Below are 20,459 nucleotides of genomic sequence, written 5' to 3'. Positions count from 1 at the left end.
TTAGTATTTTCTTCCTACTTGTGTATTTTTTTAATTTTTTGCAAAAATTTTGAATTTATTTTGTAATCAGAAAATACATATTAAACAACAAATATGTATTGATGAACATAACTAATCAAAAAGAAATATCTTTAGTACATATATTTTTAACCTCTATAAATTATCTGAAAGCCCAATTGTATATTATTTTTATTGCTTTATAACAGGCAAAAAAGGATAACTAAACACATTGTGTCAAATGAATGGACTAGCCAATGTTTCTGCTTATTTTCAGGACATTTCACATAGCTGCACACATCTCTACCTATCTGTGTGCCTGCTCACATCTGACTCCCCCTCTTATACTGTTTATATAAACAGATGATAAGATCTTATTCTATGTTTGGCTGATTAAGTGTTAGCACTCAGGTGCAAAAATGATCAAAGTAGCTGTTATTAATGTTTTATTCTAGACAATTCAGCCAAGATTTAAAAAGGAAAGGAGAAGGAAAGGAAAGGAAAGGAAAGGGAGGAAAGAAAGAAAGAGAGAGAGAAAGAAACAAAGAGAAAGAAAATGAAAGAAAAGAAAAGGAAGGAAGGCAGGAAGGAAAGAAGGAGGGAAGAGAGAGGGAAAGAAAGAGAAAGGGAGGAAGGGAGGAAGAAAGAAAGGAAGAAGAGAACTAAGGACCCTATTCTTCCACTGATATAGCAGGATTAGAAGACAAATCTCTATTACTATTAATAGTAGTTACATGACTGAATTTCCTCCCACATTCACTTGAGAGCTTACTCCCTAAAATACATGCAGCAACAAAAATCTTGTCTTTTCAGATTTTTCTAATATGCATCTTCCCTCAAATCCTGTACTTAATTTGCCACACTCATTAAATTTGATTAGAGCAAAGTTGAATGATTTTTTTTTAACTCTCAACTAATTGTTTCTTAATGAAGTTGGGTAATTTGTGATTCAAAAGGGATGTTAGATTTCTAGTCAGGTAGAGCTCAGCTCACAGTTACTGATGTAAGAAAAGTAAGATACAGAATTGAGTTTCAGAAATCAATGCAAAATAATAAAAAATTAAAATGGAGAAGCAGTCTATCAATAGTACTGCTGTAACAAAGGGGAGGCTTGTTTTTATATTGATTAGTTACTGTTAAATAATGCATCGGTGCTTCCCAACAGTGCACACTCTAGCTGGGTTGTTTATTGCAAGGGGTAGTTGGACAGAATCAAGCAATCAATACTGGTGCTGTAAACACACTTGAAAATGCAGTTCTGCAGCTCACATCACAGTAGTTCTCTGGCCATTAAGCTCCAGTGGCCTGGAAGGTGCAGCACAAAATTCTTCAGAGTTCCCTATAGAGAGCACTAAGATTTGCTTTTTGTTAAGAGGTAATTAAGTCAAGATGTTATATCTGAATGCTCTCCTACTCATTTACTACATTTCATATACAGATTTCACAGCTCACATGAGTTACGCAGAATTTATCAGCCTTTTACAATATATCAGATATACTTTCCCACTATTCAATTATCAAGTATGTTAGCAGTCATTCTTTGCCATGATAAATCACCCCACAATAGGATACTTAGCATTATGATTCTCCTCAAAGCAATCCTTTTATAGTTTTTTTTTTTTATTTTTTTTAACGTTTATTTATTTTTGAGACAGAGAGAGACAGGGCATGAACGGGGGAGGGTCAGAGAGAGGGAGACACAGAATCTGAGACAGGCTCCAGGCTCTGAGCTGTCAGCACAGAGCCCGACGCGGGGCTCGAACCCAAGGACCGCGAGATCATGACCTGAGCTGAAGTCGGCCGCTTAACCCACTGAGCCACCCAGGCGCCCCGCAGCAATCCTTTTATAGTTTAAAAGCAACAGTATACATGGGAATTGCAATTATTTTATAATTTAAAAGCAACAGTATCCATAGCAATTTAAAAGCTAGGTATATCATTATTATCTTCAGGTTCAAAATCCTAGTAATGTTTACAACTTTGCAGCAATAAATGTTTTCATTTACCATGAAAACTAACTATACCCAAAATAGTATCTAGTGTACCCTGATCTCCTAAGAGAGAACAGTAGGAAATGTAATTTGTTTTTTAGGGACTTAATGGAGTAAAAACAGGGCTGGAGCTTTTGCTGCTTACACAGTATATGATTTTAGTAAAGCATTTAGACTTTTGAAGTATTGCCATCCACACAGTGAGGATAGTAGTATCTTCCCATTATGACTCATAAGACTTTTGCAAGAAGATAAGTTAATGTACATGGCATTTTTGTGAACAGTGATTTATAAATTTAATTACATTATTCTGTTTTGAAGAAAGAGCTGAAGACAAGTTCCAGAGAATCTTTCTTGGGAACTAATCTTCCAGTTGTAATTATTGCTAATAAAACCAAAGATGAAAGCTAGATTTGGCAGGTATCACAAAAGTTGTGTCCAAAATGCATCTCCCTACTAATGAGTCATTTGGTATTTTTTGTATTTTATCTGACACCATAAAGAATTGAAGTTGATTTAATTTTGTGATAAAAATATGCATATAGTTTTGATTTGTATTTCCGTCATGATGAGAGATATTGATCATTTTTTCATGGGTCTGTTGGCCATGTCTTTTTTGCAAAAATGTCTATTCATGTCTTCTGCCCATTTCTTCACTGGATTATTTGTTTTTCAGGAGTTGAGTTTGGTAAGTTCTTTACAGATTTTGGATACTAACCTTTTATCCAATATGTAATTTGCAAATATCTTCTCCCATTCCATTGGTTGCCTTTTAGTTTTGTTGATTGTTTCCTTCTCTGTGCAGAAGCTTTTTTATTTTGATGAGGTCCCAATAGTTCATTTTTACTTTGGTTTCCCTTGCTTTTGGAGATGTGTTAAGTAAGAAGTTGCTGTGGCCAAGGTCAAAGAGGTTGTTGTCTGTTTTCTCTTCTAGGATATTAACGGTTTCCTGTCTCACATTTAGGTCTTTCATCCATTTTGAATTTATTTTTGTGTATGGTGTAAGAAAGTGGTCCAGTTTCATTCTTCTGAATGTTGCTGTCTAGTTCTCCCAGCACCATTTGCTAAAGAGACTGTCTTTTTTCCTCTGGATACTCTTTCCTACTTTGTTGAAGATTAGTTGGCCATATATTTGTGGGTCCAATTCTGGGTTCTCTATTCTATTCCATTGGTCTATGTGTCTGTTTTTGTGCCAAGAAGATGTAGTACATATATATAATGGAGTACTGCTCAGCAATAAAAAAGAATGAAATCTTACCATTTGCAACAACATGAATAGAACTGGAGGATATTATGCTAAGTGAAATAAGTCAGTCAGAGAAAGAAAGATATCATATATTTTCACTCATATGTGGAAGTTGAGAAATTTAACAGAAGACCATGGGGGAAGGGAAAGAAAAATAATACAAATGGAAAGGGAAGCAAACCATAAGAGACTTTTAAATACAGAGAACAAACTAGGAGTGCTCAGGTGGTCTAGTCGGTTAGTGTTCAACTTCAGGTCAGGTCATGATCTCACCACTCCTGAGTCCGAGCCCTGTGTCAGACTGTGTGCTGATAGCTCAGAGCCTGAAGCCTACTTTCAATTCTATGTCTCCCTCCGTCTCTGTGCCTCTCCCACTCATGCTCTCTTTCTCTCAAAAATAAACATTAAAAAATTAAAAAAGTAAAAAATAAATACAGAGAACAAGCTGAGGGTGGAAAGGTAGGAGAGGGTGAGGAAAATGAGTGATGGGTATTGAGGAGAGCACTCATTGGGATGAGCACTGGGTGTTGTGTGTAAATGATGAATTGTGGGAATCCACTCCTAAAGCCAAGAGCACACTGTATATACTGTATGTTAGTTAACTTGACAATAAATTATACAAAAAAAAGATAAATAAATAAACAAACAAACAACACAAGCAAAAAAACAAGGGTACGAAAAGGAGGAGCTAAAAAAAAGGTATAAATAGCATATGAATAGGGCATAAATATGATGCATGGGCCCAGCAGTATACTGGAACTGGTTCACACCAGTTTAAATATCCAACTGTGCACATTTCTTCCCAGTTCCACCTGTCATGACATTATGTTTGTAGCTTAAAATCAGCTTTAGTGGAAGAATTTGTACCTCAGAAATTGGTAAATACTGCAAATCATAACTTTTCTGTTTTCCCTAGAGATGTAGTCATGAACCATTTAGCAGCACCAAGGAGAGGCTGAATATTTGACTCGAAGCTTGCAAGTACAAAAGAAAAAAGGGAAATGTCCATTACATGGTTCAAAATCAATAGGATAATTTTATCTAATTTGTAAGGAGAATTTGTAATTATTCTTGTTACTAAGTATAGGTACTTCTTGCTAGGGATTCTCACAAAGAAAATACTAAATGAGGGCTTGGAAAATTCTCTCCCATTCCTGGGCCCCCACTAAATTCAGCAAAAGCAATTGTGCTATGAGTAAGGGGTTTTAATATCATGCTTTTAAATTGCCATTGTACCAAAGCTACAGGAAACTAGGCAATATTTTTCCCATGAAAAGCACAAATTATTTTTAAAAAATTACACTATTATCCAAAACAATTCAAAATGAAATTTAATAGCCATGAGAAATTAAATAATCCTGATTACAGAGAAATTACCACAGAAGAGAAGATAGAAAGTATAATTCCTATGAGTAACATTATCTTTCACAGCCTGGGCATATTTCTTAACTGCTTAACCCTTAGTTTTTAATTTGATGGGTGTTATTTCTGGTGAGCCTCTACTTCTATCTTCTGTCAAAAAATTTCGAGGTAGTTTACAACTTGCTCCATATATATTTACATTGACATACTTGACATAACTCCTAAAGCACAAACTTTATTCTTACTAAAAATAGCAATCTCTGTTAAAAAAAAATCTTCATTTTAATTGGGTGTATGTACATTTGCATACATTTTCAGATTTACTCGCCCCTTTAGGTCAATATCTTATGGCCTTTTCATTAAACCAAATTTTATAAAAGTATAGAGAGAAGGAAAAAGAAATTCTAGGTAGATTGATAGATTCCCATCCTGTCTTATAAACCGATTTATTCTCGCCAAACAAATTTAGTCTGTTCTTCTCTTTTCTGTTTTTAATACAAGTGTTATTTGTTCAGACAAGGGTGTCAGCATCATTGGAATTTCAGAAAAGGAAAAACACTTGTCAACACTTTTACTTTCCTTCATTCTCACTCTTTTATGCATTACAAATGCACCCATCGGAACACAAACACATACACACCTATCTTCTGAACCACTCACATGTAACACTCAATTTCCAACTTCATCTTTTACTCTGCTAACTGTTAAACTACAATCCATTCACACTCCTGATGAAAGAACACTACTTAAAATATTGGACAATCATCAACTCTACCTCTTTTACATTACAAAGAGTAATGGACAAAAGAGATTTTTTCAGGAGTTTGTTAAGTACATTACTAATTAAAGGGATACAATATATATTTCAATAGCATTGTTTGTGGAAAATCTATATGTACTCATAAGAAAATTTTTAAATAAAGAAATGTATCCCCAAAAAACCATAAAATAAAAACATATAACAAAAAGATACTCACTGCTAGTACTTCAAGACCAGTCATCAAAGTATCTCTATACATATATGCAGAAATATGCCTTCAATTTATAAAGTATGATTGCAATACAAATCTTACTTTGTAAAGGTTTTTTTTTTTTTTTTTAGTTCACGATATTGAAGGTGTTTCTTTGTACTATTGGTTTTAAAATTTGTGGTTTTTTAAAAATTTTTTTTTACATTTATTTATTTATTTTTGAGAGAGAGACAAACAGCACAATCGGGGGATGGGCAGAAAGCAGGCTTCAGGCTCCCAGCTGTCAGCACAGAGCCCAACGCGGGGCTCGAACACACAAATCGCGAGATCATGACCTGAGCTGAAGTCAGACACTTAACAAACTGAGCCACCCAAGCACCCAAAAATTTGTGGGTTTTTAAATTTTGGCTGTTATTGATGATGGAAACTCAAAGCTTATTGCTTCATAAATAAGAAAAAGATTCTTACATGTTGTAGTAAAAGAGAAATATAATGATCTATGATTAGTAGATTCTAAATTTATTTATCATTTAAAACATTGCTGGACTTATACTCTGTGGTAGAATAAGGCTGGCTCAGAGAAGAGCTTTTCTTTTATGGTTCACATGCTATAAAAGAGATAAAGTTGCAACTGATAAATTACATAGAACAGAGTGAGTGCTACCAAGTCTTTCCTATATATATATATGGAGCCATTCAACAACTGTTGATGGAGTTTACACTAGTGTCAGGGATAGATCTCAGTGCTCAATAGATCCTGCCTTCAAAGAGCCTACAGATGCAGTGGGAGATAGATGTAAAAATAGAAAATGTAAAATAATGTGAGGGAAAATTGAATCAAGAATCATCTGGGAGGGGTGCCTGGTTGGCTCAGTGGGTTAAGCATCAGACTTTTACTCAGGCCATGATCTCATGGTTGGTGGGTTTGAGCCTCACAACCCTGCTTCAGATTCTGTGTCTCCCTCCCTCTCTGCCCCCCGCCATCTCAAAAATAAATAAACATTAAAAAAATCTTCCGGTGATAATTGGGATAATTAAATGGTAGATTGGGTGCAGAAGAGTTTTTCAAAACTCAGTTTGAAGTTTCCAACTTAGAGAGTCACTGGATGAATGAATAGTAGAGATGGAAATATAATGCATCCGTGAAAAAAACTACTAAAGACTTCAGCTTTGGACTATGTAAGTTTAGGATGTCTATGGGGAGGGGGGGAAGATGCCTAAAGGATTTAAAACTTTATTAAGAGGGTGGATCACATGTTAACTGTTCTTAACACAATTTTAAAAAAATACAATAAAAGAAAAAGATGCCTATGAGAGTTCAGGGAAGAAATATCCAATAGATATTTTAAAATATAGTTCTAGATTAGGAAGGAGTTCAGACCTGGAACTAAAGATCAGCTTAATTGGAACACATTGATGATGAGGAAGTGTCCAGAGATGAGGCAGAAGATCTAATCAGGAATCAGATCAAGATTTGGCCAGACTTTATCAGAGGGAAAGTGAGACAAACATAAGTAAATGTTAGAGAAATCATTTTGACTTCTACCTGAACAACCAATGGGGCAGAAGACAGAAGGTGGGAAATCAGTTAAAAGACCACCATATTAATCTAGGTAAAAAATTTTTATGGCTAATGGACTAGGAACAGTGGAAATGAAAAGAGGTGGACTAATTAAAAAAGTAGTAACAGTTTCCTGAGAATAGCCATGAACTTCCCCATGTTCATGCCTTCAATTAGTTGCAAAATTGGACTCCAATGAAATTTTTTTGTTTAATAGAAATCTGATGCTCTTCTCAATATATTACCTATATGCCAGGCTGAGAATATCAACTAAATTGACTTACTCTAGCAGCAGTCAATGCCACCACCAGTTAAGTAGCTTATCTCTCAGGACACTGAGAAAGCATGAAAACAGATGAGTGAGAGGCCTTATTTCAGGACACACCTAAACCAGGAATCTGAGATGCTCACTTAGGATGTTTAAATTCAGGGTATTTTAAAAATGCCACATAGTTATTGTAAAGTCTTTTGTGCTCAAGTGAATAAAGAAAGCTGTACAAAGCACCTTTGCTTCTTTCTGTAGCACATTCCTATACCACAAGAGCGATACCATCAAAGGAATCACATAATCTCTGCATACTTTTGGTAAAGGAGACATAAACCTTGTGGCTGACACACTTTGCCACCACATGGCATAAGGCCAACAAAATATTAAGCAAGTTTCCAACAGCATATTTCAGGACACCCTGGAAATTGTTTAACTTAGAAGCATAAGTTATAGAGTTAATTCCATTGTCAAATATGTGAAGAGGCAAAAATTGGGATCTGTTAGACAATTACATACTTGGTTTGAGTCTAGTAAAAATGTCATTATGGCTTTTCTAGAAGCTTTTCAAAATGTTGGTTTTTTTTTTTTTTTCACTTCCTGGTTCACCTCACCCCTGTATCCTTGCCTTTCTGAATCCTTGGTCTTCTGAATGTCCTGAAGTGCCTCCTTTCTCAATTAGCAACCCACTCTTGCTATTTACCTTTACTTTCTTTTATTTTTTAATGTTTTTGTTTAAATTCTATTAGTTAATATATAGTGTAATATTGGTTTCAGGAGTAGAATTTAGTGATTCATCACTTCAATACAACCCTCAGTGCTCATCACAACAAGTGCCCTCCTTAATGCCCATCACCTATTCAGCCCACCCCCCATCCTCTTCCCTCCACCAAACCTCAGTTTGTTTATCTTTACTTTCAAATTTCAGTTGCTTCAAATATCTAATTGCATTTCACATGTAGAGGGGAAATGACTGTTGTAATTCTTTGGGGCCTTTGCATGGACATATGGCAACCTTATTTTCTGAAGCAAACACTGAAATAAATCACCTAGTAAACAACTTATTTAAAAAATGACTAAATTGTTTTAATGTTTATTTTTGAGAGAGACAGAGAGAGAGAGACAGAGAGAGAGTGTGTGCAAGAGTGGTGGAGGGGCAGAGAGAAAGGTAGACACAGAATCCAAAGCAGGCTCCAGCCTCTGATCTATCAGCACAGAGCCCAATGCGGGGCTCAAACCCATGGACCACGAGATCATGACCTGAGAAGAAGTTGGACGCTTAACTGACTGAGCCGCCCAGGTGCCCCCCAAAAATAGACTATTTGAACAGAACCTTCTTTGTAAATTAGAACATGTAGTTAAGCACAATACTGTATCTGTCATACTGCTAAGTTACAAAGTTTTACATAATAAATGGTTATTTATCTATTTATTACTTTTTTTTAAAATAACATAACTAACTTAAATACATGAGTGATTAATAGTAGGATTTCAGACTGTGTGGAAAGAGTTCTTCTCACAAAATAGTACACTTTTTACCTGTATTCTGTATGCATGTAAGGTCATCCCTGATTTCAATATATGTACATATACCGGTCTTACAAGACTTTTAGGAATGTGGCACAATGTATGTATGTGAGTGAATTTTGGGTGTATAGATATTACCCATTTAAAAAGTCGCTTTTTTTAGATGTTAGGGGAAAGCTAGTGGGTTTTTTTTAATTATTTTTTATTTAAAAACCTTTTTTTAATGTGTATTTTTGAGACAGACAGATAGAGCACAAGTGTGGGGGGGGTGCAGAGATAGAAGGAAACACAGAATCTGAAGCAGGCTCCAGGCTCTGAGCTGTCAGCACAGAGTCCCATGCAGGGCTCGAACCCACAAACAGTGAGATCATGACCTGACCCAAAGTTGGGCGCTTAACCGACTGAGCCACTCAGGTGCACCAAAGCTAGTGTTTAGTAAATACAAGACCCCGTTCTCAAGAAGACAAGGTAGACAAACATCTAATTACACAGACACCTAAATACAGACAATTAACATAGCAATGTCTGAAGATTGTGACCATTATGGAATTTGATGATAGATACTGGAAGTGCCCAGTGTAGAGTCTAATTACTAATGTGTCAAGAAATTAGAAATATAACAACATGTCAAGTGCACATTTAGAACAAGATACAAAGGTTGTATGTTTTCAAGAAGTTACTTAGTATTAATTTGGGGGTGGGGGAGAAGAGGTCTTGTCTGAAATGTAAATGCATGTTTTTTTCTTTAGAAATAAACTTTTTTTAATGTTCATTTATTTTTGAGAGAGAAAGGAGACAGAGTGTGAATGGAGGAGGGGCAGAGAGAGAGATAAAGAATCTGAAGCAGACTCCAGGCTCTGAACTTCCAGCACAGAGCTGCCAGCGCAGAGGCCGGTGCGGGGCTTGAACTCACGAACCAGGAGATCATGACCTGAGCTGAAATGGGACACTTAACCGAGTGAGCCACCCAGGAGACGCAGAAATAAACTTTCTTAATACATGTGTGTATATATATATATATATATATATATTCACACAGGCCACAGACAAATATAGTTGTATTTTCTGTGATGAAAAAGGAAACAAACCGGAGACTCTGATTACGTTTTCATCAACCTATCAGTATGAAACCTAGTTTTATGTGTGTTTCTGTTTCACAAAATCTTATTTAATATACACTTCAATTTATTAGTCTTGAACTCACAGCCAACAGCAATATAACTCATGCCTGAATGAAGCTTACCTAAGACATATATTTTCTCCTTAAGACACATCACAGCCTTCCTGTTTTTAGGAACTTTAGATAGTGTTTCAACACCATGTTCAAGGGCCATTTTAAAAAATAAAATCACCAACCAAAAAAAAATGCAAAATTATGACACTCAATAGACTGGGAAAAGAACGCTTGCTTGTGAATGTGAGAACTGAAAGGAGAAGGCAGAGTGTACTCTTGGTCTTCCACTGGGAAAAGTGCATGTTGGACAGCTCAAACTTTCCCCTACTCTGAACATGGCTACAAATGGTGTAAAAACACTGCTAGTATCAATTTTGGGGTTACAAATATATTTTAGCAAGCAGGTGAATTATATAATGGAATTTGTGAATAAGGAAGTTTGACTATATATGAAGAAACAATGGATATACGTTAGACATAATACAGCACAGGAGGAAAAGGACACGGGAACAAGCTTACTTCCTAAAGGTAGTTTTCAGGCTACAAGGCAGGGAGGGAGAGCCCAAGTAGAGATAGGATGCCTTGTTAAGTTGAGGAGACAGACACAGTTCAGTGAAGCTGATGCAGTTAGAAATTATGAGACAGAATACTAGAAAATAGAGACAATGTATGCACATGCACACACACACGGATACACAAACACACACTCACACAGTTCCAGACATTGGCTAAGGAATCCTCTGTGTCTTTGATTATGTACTGACTTAAGTCGATGTCTGGAATCACCATAAGTTCAGAAAGAACATCCAGAAAGTATTCAACCAAACAATTTTTAGAACTAACACAGGGATCGGGACAATTTGTGTTTCTTTGGCCAGAGTAAAGAAACATCATAATATGTGGGGCATTAGAAAGATTCCTCAAAAGGGTGTGACCATTGTAGTGGGGAAAGTTAGCCCAAGAGTAGAGACTGCTATGTATATGCCATACCCCAGATAATAAGCAAGTCTTAACAGAATTGAATCTGTAAGTAACTGCATCCTAGTACAAATTTTAATATTTCTTAATGGAATGAAATAAAATCTTACTTAACAGTGACTGCTTTGACCCCTGAAGACTGATAACAAGGTAAGAGTGCTTCCATCTGCTCCACTCATATTTATAGTGAAGGACCCAGAGAGTGTAATAAAGCAATGAATGACAGCAACAAAAAAAAAATATGGATATAAAAGGAAGAAATAAAACTTTCTTGTATGCAAACATTATTGTCTAATTAGAAAAGCATAAGGGATCCATAAACCAACTATTGGGAGTTTAGCAAAGTCATAGGTAACAAAAATCAATTTATTTCCATATATCAGAAAAAAATGAGATAAATGAAAAATACTATTTACAATGACATCAAAAATGAAAAGCTCAGATATGGCTTTAACAAAATTTGTGTAAGATATATATATATATATATATATATATATATATATATATATCTCATATGGTGGAATGTAGAAAAATACAAAACATTCCTGACAGGAATTAAAGAAGGCTTAATTAAAGGGATATAACACACTAATAGAACAGAGCACTCAATATTACTAAAATGCCAAATCTTCCCAAAATTGATCCATAGATTCAATACAATCACAATTTGGAAATATGATAAGGTGATTTAATATTTTTATGGAAATTCACTGAACCTAGAATGGCCAGAAAAAAGAGAGAAAGAAAGAGAGAACAAATTTGGAGACTTCCAGTACCTGCTATCAACATTTACTAAAAATAAGTCAATCACAACACAACAAATACCAATATGATTTCACTCATGTGTGGAATTTAAGAAACAAAACGAACAAGGAAAAAAGGAAGAAATAAACCAATAAACAGACTTTTAACTATAGAGAACAAATTGATGGCTACCAGAGGGAAGGTGGAAGTATGGGTTACATAGGTGATGGGGACTGAGGAGGGCACTTGTCACGATAAGCTCCAGGTTACGTATGGAAGTGATGAATCACTATATTGTACACTTGAAACTAATATTACCCTGTGTATTAACTAACTGGAATTAAAATAAAAACTTAAAAAATTTACTGGAATGCTACAATAACCAAGACAGTGCAATACTAATGTAAAGACAAAAAAAAAAAAAAAAAAAAAAAAAAAAAAAAAAAGAACAATGGAGCAATATAAAGCCCAAAAATAGACCCACACTGATATAATTACTTGATTTTTGATACCAGCATTAAAGCCTTTCAAAAATGAAAGAAAAGTCTTTCAATAAATACTGATGAAGCAACTGGATATTCATATCAAAAAGGGAGGAATCTTGAATATTACCTTATATTGTATATGAAAATTAAATACAGAATTATTTTAAACCTAAATTAGAGCTGAAGGAAACCAATTTGACAATGAATTATATTTAAAAAAAATTATAAAAAACAGGAGAACATCTTTGAGACTTTGAGTTAGGCAAAGATTTCTAACAGGACACAAAGAGCTTGAACTATGTGAGAAATATTCATAAAATGGATAAAACTAAAATTTAGTTTAACTTATATATAAATTTGTATATTATATTTATATTTGTTATATATTATTTTATATAAATTCTATACATCTATTTAGTTCAATAAAACTAAAACTTGTTGTACTGCAGAAGACAATTATAAAAAAATTAAAATGCAAGGCAAGGACTTGGAGAAAATATTTTCAAAATATACATCAGATTACTGACTGTATCTATTTTGCCACGTGTTTATATACCACTTATTAAAACAGTAGGGAGGACTTTATTCAGGACTATTTCAGATGGTGTTAGGACTATTACAGCTGAAAGAGATCTGAAAATCACTTATGAGGGGATATCAAGGGTAGGGGGATTCTTGCTAAACTGACTGTACAAGATTCTTGCTGAAGGCAGACCAAGGGCTTAGACTTCAAGAATGGAGGATAAGGAATTTGATTAGATATCAGGGGTGATCAGATACCAAAGATACAGAATTCTCTGTCAACTAATTTACCAGCATTCTTACCACAACTGGACTGGGAAGGCTGAAGATATGACCTAGTGATGAGGCCTGATCAAAAAGAGGGAGTGCCATGGAAGAGGAGGTGAGGCACCAGGAAGCATCCAGCGTGATGCAGGCTGCAATCCCACGGCACCTCAAGGCCCCATCAGGCCGTCTTAGGCCCTGCCTTGCCATCTCCTCTAGTAGGTGACCTGGGCCAGGCCCGGGTCCCCTTCATCTGCCCACCCTCCCCACTCTGGCCAGGACTTGCCGTGCTTCCCAGCCATCCCGGGCTTTACTGGACCCAGCATGGTGCCAGGGTCAGTGTTTGTTTTGGATCTCTGGACAGGTGAGGATCCTGTTAAAGGCCACCCTCCTGAGGCAGCAGTTCGAATGGTTCAGGAGATTGTGGGCTCCTTCTACAGGGGCAGGGGAGACCATTTACAGGTCATTTCTGATTGTCACATGATCTGGAGCACATTTGCGTATAATGGAAAGTGATGCCCTCCCTTCTTATGACATTTTAGATAACAGCAAGATTATCAGTGAGCAGTCCTGGAAGGAACTCAAAGTGTGCCCTCCCCACAATTACCCGGTTGAGACTGACCTACACTGACCATCAAAGTTACCTCATATGGTGGAATGGTGTGCCAAAGCACAGGATCTCCCGTGCCAGCAGAAGATTTAGAAGTTTCAGATAGCCCAGGTGTTTACAGTACAATGCAGTGCTTAGGGAGGGATACAAGACTTTCTTTAACACCCTTTACCAAAACTACATTCCCTTTTTTTTCTTTTTGGCAGGCATTGGTGATACCATGGAGGAGATTATCTGACAAATAAAGGTGTTCTGCCCCAGCATCCACATTGTGTCTAACTGCATGGACTTTGACGAAGACAGTTTTGGACAGGGATTCAAGGAGTCAGCTCATACACACATACAACAAAAACAGCTCCATTTGTAAGAACTCCAGGTACTTCCAGCAGCTTCTGGACAAAACCAACATCCTCCTGCTGGAGGACTTCATGGAGGACCTCACTATGGCTGATAAGGTTACCAGTGTGGAGAGCATTCATTCTCAAGATTGGTTTCTTACATGACAAGGTGGAAGAGCAGTGGGAGCACTACATGGACTCCTATAACATTGTGCAGGAGAAGGACCAGATGCTGGACATGGTCTGCTACAGCACATCCTGAACAGTGGGGACTGGATGGAGATGTAGGGCTCCTGAGTGTGCAGGTGTGGGGCCAGGCACTGCAAGCCACAGAGAAAAGGAAGCCTCACCTAGAGGCCACCCTGCTGGGAATGCTGTTCCTCCCCATGGGTACAGAGAAGAGTCCAGGGTGATGCAGCTGCTGAGCCCATGCTCCACACTCTTCCTTTCCCAGTGTCTTCTATTGTGTTCTGGGAAGGCTTGTGGGAGGCCCTGCCAGGTGGAAGGTCCTATGAGTTTGAACACAGGACCTACAGGATGTTAGCACTCTAGGGACCAACTGGTCCAGGGATTCTTTTTTCCCCAAATTTCTAAACATGGGAAGATGTTCTTCAAACAAATCTAATGTGTGAAACAGATCAAAATTTAAAAAAGAAAAAGAAAAAGAAAAACCAAAGCCAAAACAAAATAAAAAAACAAAAAGAGGACCAGAAGAATCTACCTAAAGTTTGGTCAAAGAGAGTCTTTGTCAACAATTACAACTCAATGTTAAGACAATTAACTAGATTCTTAAAAAGAAAGATTTGAATGAAAACTTAACCAAATAAGGTAAAAAAATGGCAAATAATATAAAAAGATATTCAACATTTTTATTCCTTAAAAATACAAATTAAAACAACAATAGGATACTAATTCATACATAGAGGAGTTTAAATTAAAACATTGACTTAGATGTACAATTGAACTCTTGTACTTTGCTGCTGTAAGTGCAGAATGATAACCACTTTGTAAATTATTTTGGTACTTTCTCAAAAAATTATATATGTAGTTACTCTATGACACAGAAATACCACATCTACAAGCTTACCAGTAGAAATGAAACATATGTCTACACAAAAAATTTACATGAATATTTAAAATAGCTTTATTAGCCAAACCCTCAAACAACCAAAATGCTCATTGACTGGTGAATGGATAAATATATTGTTGTAAATCCACAGAGTGAAGTAGTATACAGCAATACTGTTTGATGACAGTTCTCCATCAAATAAGGTTTCTACACTTCCAGTGGCAACTTTTTCCCAGATTGTCATTTAAAGGATGGTTGTGTGCAAAAAGCTTGGGAGAACAGAGACAGTGTCTGTATTGTGCGGCTTTTTCCTGACTAGCATAATGAAGATGATGTTAAAACGAGGCAAGTTTTTAATTCCTTTGCTTTTGGGTGTGTCAAGTAAGAAATTGCTGCAGCAGAGGTCAGAGAGGTTTTTTTCCTGCTTTCTCCTCTAGGGTTTTGATGGTTTCCTGTCTCACATTCAGGTCCTTTATCCATTTTGTCTAAAAGGCAACCAATGGAATGGGAAAAGATATTTGCAAATGACGTGTCGGACAAAGGGCTTTATCCAAAATCTATAAAGAACTCACCAAACTCCACACCCAAAAAACAAATAATCCAGTGAAGAAATAGGCAGAAAACATGAATAGACACTTCTCTAAAGAAGACATCCAGATGGCCAACACACACATGAAAAGATGTTCAACGTCGTCCCTCATCAGGGAAATACAAATCAAAACCACACTCAGATACCACCTCACGCCAGAATGGCTAAAATGAACAGATCAGGAGACTATAGATGCTGGAGAGGATGTGGATAAATGGGAACCCTCTTGCACTGTTGGTGGGAATGCAAACTGGTGCAGCCACTCTGGAAAACAGTGTGGCGGTTCCTCAAAAAATTAAAAATAGATCTACCCTATGACTCAGCAATAGCACTTCTAGGAATTTACCCACAGCATACAGAAGTGCTGATACATAGGGGCACTTGTACCCCAATGTTTACAGCAGCACTTTCAACCATAGCCAAAGTATGGAAAGAGACTAAATGTCCATCAACTGATGAATGGATAAGGAAAATGTGGTTTATATACACAATGGAATACTATGTGGCAATGAGAAAGAATGAAATATGGCCTTTTGTAGCAACGTGGATGAAACTGGAGAGTGTTATGCTAAGTGAAATAAGTCATACAGAGAAAGACAGATACCATATGGTTTCACTCTTATGTGGATCCTGAGAACTTAACAGAAGACCATGGGGGAGGGGAAGGAAAAAAAAAAGGTTAGAGAGGGAGGGAGCCAAAACATAAGAGACTCTTAAAAACTGAGAACAAACTGAGGGTTGATGGGGGGTGGGAGGGCGGGGAGAGTGGGTGATGGGTATTGAGGAAGACAGCTGTTGGGATGAGCACTGGGTGTTGTATGGAAACCAATATGGCAATAAATTTCATATTAAAAAAAATAAAACGAGGCAAGTTTGCTAGCAGATTTGCTGGCAGATTCATAAGCTCACGGGTCTTCCCCTATGACACAGAGGACTTAGACGTGAAAAAGAACATGAGGAAGCTCAAACTTCCTGCTGTGCCATGAATAATAAAGTCTCTGACTCAGCAGTCTAGTGTCTTCAGTTAGAATCCTGTGAAACTGTGGCACCCTTACCTGCAAGCATAGTAAAATTCCAAACTATTTATAGTTCCTTGCAAAACTACTGATAAGTGCAACAGCATTAATCAATCTCAAAAACATTAATATGCTAAGTGATAGAAGTCACATAAAAGACTATATCCTGGAAATTGTAAAGAAGAGAAAATTGTAGTAATGCAGAGCATATCAGTGGTTACCCTGGGCTAGGGTTAAGCAAAAGAACTGGCTACCAAAAGACAGGTAAAAATTTTGGAGTAGTGATGGAAATGTTGTATGCCTTGATTGTGGTGGTGTTATAGCTGTACATTTTTTAAATTAAAACTCATAATTTATACATTTAAAATGGTGAATTGTATTATATTTAGTTTATATTTATATTTATACTTTAATAAATTTGATAAAAATATTAAAAATAAATCTAAGCATACCTATATTTTCAACATTCTGAATTAACTTTTTAACAGATCTATACTTTTTTTATTTAATTTCTTCAGTCAATTACTAATTAATCAAACTCAACAAAACTGTTAGATAACTAAAAGACGGTAAAACATATTAGATATATATTTTTTGGGTCATCTATTTTGCAGACATCTGTTTGTCTTCTATATATGCTCTCCATTGAGCTAGTTTTTCCCTAGAAATATAATTCCAAGCCCATCTTAGGCAAAAGGGAATTTCAACCTCAGTCATTATGGGGATCCCTTTGTAGTATTACAACATTTAAAAAAAAAATCCAGGTGTGCAAAGTAGAGTAAAACATATACAAAGGACCTTGTGATCTCTGGGCCATAGTGATCACTTCTACTGTGCCCTTGTCCAAGCCTGCAGGACTCAGTGAAGCCTAACACTTCTGCTTTTCCTGTGTGATAATGACCACTGGAATTTTTGCTGAGGCTGAGTCCAGGTACCTTGGGGCTGCCCTTCTCAGATGCTTCATTCAGCCACTGCCCTGAGGACCTGAACCTAAATGTGGTATGACATATAAACACAGGTCTCCAAAACTTGAGGAACGTGCAGACATCTGAACTCATCCTAGTCTTGGGAAATGTCACTTCTCTCTCCTGCTCTCACCTCCCCTCCCTCAAAAGCACTTTCTCTTTGTCATTCTTTTACACTTTACATAATTTTTCTATGCTTTCACAGAAAGATGAGATACTGTCTTAAATAAACCTCTCTATCACCTATAATTATATGAAAAACAAAGGAATATATTTCTCTGAAATCTTCTCAACACAAAATTTAATTTTTAAGTATTCCTGAGGGGAAAGATCTTTTTTCCCTATGAAGTATATATTTTAGTTGAATAAAGTATTTTTATTTTGTAACATTGTAAAGCCAAGTATGCAGAGATTAGTAGGTTCTTGAAAAATTAAAAGTATTTTAAGATGTATTTGGTTAACAGAATAACTTGGGTTTCCCTCACAATTTTGGCATTTGCTTCATTCTTCACAAACCACTGCTCTTAAATTGTATGCTGTCCATAATGGACACAGATATAATGGACAGTTGGTCACAGCAGACAAAAACAGATCTGCCCAAACAACTTATTACATTCAAGACATTCTTCTCTACTTATGACAAACAGAAACTCTGGCTGCATTTGACTGGGTCTGAATTTCTCCATATATTGCTATTGGTGTAAAAAAAATATTTTTTAAGGACAGCTACAGCAATAGTAATGCAATATAATTTGATTTCACATAGTACTCTTAGGAACTAAATTATAGTAATTCTACTTTAATTTGTGGCATACCAGAAAGTTATGTGCAACTTTCCAAATTAAACCAATAGGCCAAATCCTGCCACAATATCTTGGCTTCTCTCAAGAGAATGCAAATTCTCCAGCACATGACTCTTCTTTGGAGTAGCACTTATGAGACATGTCAGATTATAGCAATGGAGTAAAATCAGGAGAAAATCTAGGCTATGACTGGATAACATTGATTTACATATAGTTCACATAAAAATGGCAGTATGGTATACCTGAATGAGGATAAGTGGAGCACTGGGAAAGCTGAACACTAGACCTGGTCCACCCACTAGCTAGCTGTCAACTTTGTGCCAAACTTTGCTTTTTTCTTGACCTTATTTTCCTCATCTGTAGAAGTAGAGGGTTAGAATAACTAATACCCACGCTTCCTCTCATGTGAAAATTCTAAGGTAAAAAATGATTATATAAGTCAACCATTCTTAGCATTTTACATATATGAACTCAATCCTCAGAACCATCTGTGAAGTAGAAATTGTTATTATTACCATTTTATAGATAAACAGAAGTATTTTATGACACTTTCAGCTACAAAGTGAGCCTGCCAAATATATGAAAACTTTATTTGTATTATCTTGGAATCTTCCCATATCCTTCCTGCTCATCTCTATTTCAGTCTCATCCTACTTTCTCACTCTACCACACAACCCTAAGAGTTATCCCTTGGATCACCAAAATTTGGATGTATACATACTTGGACAAAGTGACAGAAATTCAGAAGAGAGATGAAGATTATAGGTAGAGATTTTAAGTTATTTTTTAATGTTTATTTATTTTTGAGAGAGATAAAGACAGAGCACAAGAGGGAGAGGGGGAGAGAGAGAATCTGAAGCAGGGTCCAGGCTCTGAGCTGGAGCCCAATGCGGGGCTCAAATTCACAAACCATGAGATAATGACCTGAGCCGGAGTTGGACACTTAACCAACTGAGCCCCCCCAGGTGCCCCTGTAGATAGAGATTTTAGACTTATCAGTTTCTAGGAGGATTCCAAAATCTAACTGTGGATAAACTACCATAAGGATCATACACGTAATAAAAGAGATCTAGGGCAGGAAACGCCAACAATAAGTAAGTGGATAAAAGGAGAGCTTGGAGGTGGTGATATTCTCCAGTGGTATCTGTTTTTCCTCCACTGCCAGAATGAGGATGGTATTTCCATGCCTAATGGAGTCAGGCACAGTCACGTGACTAACTTTGGCCAATGAAATGTGATATAAATGAAATGACAGAAGCTTTACTGGTCAATAAAGCTGGCCAGGCTGGGCTTACTTTTCCCTCTGCCACTGTGACCTGCATGCTTCAGAGAGACTGCCCTGACTGCCAGGCAACCAGAAGAGAATGAGACAACACAATGATTATACAACCTAACTGAAAAATCAGTCTTTGTTCTCTTTAGCACTGAGATATGAATGTACTGGGTAGAATAAGAAGGAGGGCCCAGAAAGGTAAAGGCTAAACAAATGGAGAATTATGTCACCAAATTCACATTTGAAAGCATGGGGAGCAAAGTCAAGAGTGTCAAATGTTAAAAGAGATGGAGTTAGAGAAGACAACTGTACACTCTTTTGATCTTCTTGAGAGCATTTTAAGTGGAAGAGTAAGGGCTAAGTCAGACAACAGTGGTTGGTATCAGTGCAAAAACAGGAAAATGAAACTAGTAATGCGTAGAACTTTTTAAAATTTAAGGGTAAGAGAGATAAGGTTACATAGGAAGATAGGGAGAGTTAGGGAACACTGGAGCAATCTGTGTATATGGGAGGTGACAGGGCATCCCATATTTACTGGAAAAGCATCATAAGGAGCTGGGATTTTATCATGACACAGAGTGACTTAGTGACATGGGTTGTATCCATGTATAGTGCACACACACATCTTTTCTGGTGAGTGAGTTATGTATATTCATGTAGATTCCTGAATGGCAATCAGGAATCTTTATAATTTGTAGTGAGCTTACTT

The 20,459-nt window shown here is 36.6% G+C and overlaps 1 pseudogene; it reads left to right on the top strand.

Moving 5' to 3' along the window:
• Nucleotides 1–14,332, top strand: part of LOC115518631 — a 32,037-nt pseudogene extending 17,705 nt beyond the window's left edge.
• The last annotated feature ends 6,127 nt before the right edge of the window (nt 14,333–20,459 follow it).

The sequence above is a fragment of the Lynx canadensis genome, chromosome B4 (genome assembly GCF_007474595.2).
Source record: "Lynx canadensis isolate LIC74 chromosome B4, mLynCan4.pri.v2, whole genome shotgun sequence".
In the NCBI taxonomy this organism is placed as follows: domain Eukaryota; kingdom Metazoa; phylum Chordata; class Mammalia; order Carnivora; family Felidae; genus Lynx; species Lynx canadensis.
This window is presented reverse-complemented; position numbering and strand designations above follow the sequence as displayed.